Source organism: Stylophora pistillata, chromosome 2 (assembly GCF_964205215.1).
Source record: "Stylophora pistillata chromosome 2, jaStyPist1.2, whole genome shotgun sequence".
NCBI lineage: Eukaryota > Metazoa > Cnidaria > Anthozoa > Scleractinia > Pocilloporidae > Stylophora > Stylophora pistillata.
The window spans coordinates 30,248,665-30,250,541 of NC_142520.1; the positions used below are offsets into that span (position 1 = coordinate 30,248,665).

Below are 1,877 nucleotides of genomic sequence, written 5' to 3' on the forward strand. Positions count from 1 at the left end.
ATTGCTGATTTCATGTTTGTAGCATCCCCCTTATTTTGTGCAATACAGTATGTAAAGGATTTGACAAGGTAATTTATGACTTTCTGTGACAACACTGAACTGTTGGGGAACTTACTTCGTTGGCTCAAGTTGTATAGGCGTGTTGTAAGGGATCTTTTTATGTGAACTGTATCACTTCATTTTTCCACACCATAGGGTACCTTTTGCTCTAGGTGAGATTCAGTCATTGAATCATCATCCCGGTGTAAATTGAAAATTTGACATTTGATTTAGTTACCTTATTGAAAAGTTCAACTGCAGCTAAAGGCTCCATTGACTTTGAAGAGCCTGAATGATTTTTTCTACGGTCATGGTCATTTGGTTGTTTTCCTGCCTTTTTAGCTTCATCACAGGAGTGGCACATTTTATTTTTTGTTGTGTAGTCAAGGACCTTACCAGTTGAAAGGCCCATGACTGCAGCATGTCCGGTCTTAGAGTTGAAACCTCGCCCCCGTTTCTGCCACCCCATGTCATAAGAACAGGCAATAGGTACCAAATTGTTCTGGTCAGGCTTGTTACCATTTTCAATTGCCTTCTCTCGTTCAAGGTTTAGGAATTGCTGGCAACTATTTTTTGCTACTAGCTCTATTGCCTTTCCAGCTTCCCTTTCCCGATTTTAAAAAGTCGATGAGTTCAGTGCAGGCACATTGAGGATTGAAAGTAAATTGTTTAAATGGGTGTTGCCCACTCCTGTGTGTAAACAGCCAAGGGCAGCTCTCGTGTTCACATCAAAGGTCAGTGGACCGCGTGCACCAGATCTGTGCTCTTTTGATGTTTTAATGGTGTTTCCCCCATTGCATTGGCTGCATATAACAGTAAACGTGCTTGCCAAGCCACTGTGCTGTTCTTCAATAACATTGCCAAGAGACAAAGGGCCTAGAAATATTGTAAAATACACTGTAAACTAACAGGGAAAAAAGACTCCACAATATTTGTTATGTTGTTTTATATGATAATGGTGTAAAATATGCTATAGTGCAGTTAAAAATAGTGAGAATTTACCGTAATGACAAAATAAACATTCCTTCAGACCGTCTGTAAGGGTTTCTAAGTCCACCAGTCTGGATCCTTGTCGCAGGTTCGCCTTCCTCTTAGCTTTATTCTGCTGATGGGAATCAGGGTTGGAGTCAACAGAACAGGTAGGCCGATAATTAGGACAAGCTTGACAGGAAAATCTTACCAAAAATTAAGACTTCCGAATAAAGAAAAATGTACTGACCTCACGTGCTCGTATCATTCGTTTTGCTGGGGGTTCGTTTTCCATGGATATGTTATCATACTGGAGCTTCCTTTTGGCATTCCACGTTTTGAACCCTCCGTGTAACCTTTTTATTTTTGTTTCTCTTCTGGTTTCGATCGCTTCCACTTTCCGAAAGCGACCCGACGCATTACGGATGTTGTGTAGGCGTTGTGTAAACTTCTGGTCTTTCACTGTCAATATTGTGCTCATTACTGGAAAGTAGCGATGCCGTTTCACTCTCGTCAAGTAAACTTCGCGATTATGTGACAAAAACTGTGCACTCGCGTGAAGCCGCCATGTTTGTTTACATATTTGATGCCATTTAAAAGCGCGCACTATTTTCGTACCCATTCTTCGCCCGACCGAAAAACCCTATTGAGCCACCTTAAACGATGTAACCTCGTCTTTTCGGGAACTAGGGTCTTCATCCTCAACAGGACACCAATTTTGCAGTTTGCTTTCTTACAGACTTGTTGAATGTGTGCACCAAAACTAAGTTTATTATCGATAAGGACTCCTAATAGTGTTAATGAACTTGTGCATTCAATTTCTTCATTATCAATGACAAATCTGCTTCTCTTGCGTATTCTTGCTTTTC

The 1,877-nt window shown here is 40.9% G+C and overlaps 1 long non-coding RNA gene across 2 annotated transcripts; it reads right to left on the bottom strand.

Moving 5' to 3' along the window:
- Positions 1-798: 798 nt before the first annotated feature.
- Positions 799-1,664, bottom strand: LOC148738284 (uncharacterized). 2 transcript variants are annotated; one of them, XR_015996980.1, is made up of 2 exons: positions 1,259-1,664; positions 799-915 (listed from the first exon to the last, which is right to left on the bottom strand). It is a non-coding gene; the product is annotated as an uncharacterized LOC148738284 (long non-coding RNA). The 2 variants fall into 2 exon arrangements; XR_015996979.1 differs by lacking the exon at positions 1,259-1,664 and adding an exon at positions 1,042-1,081.
- Positions 1,665-1,877: the final 213 nt, after the last annotated feature.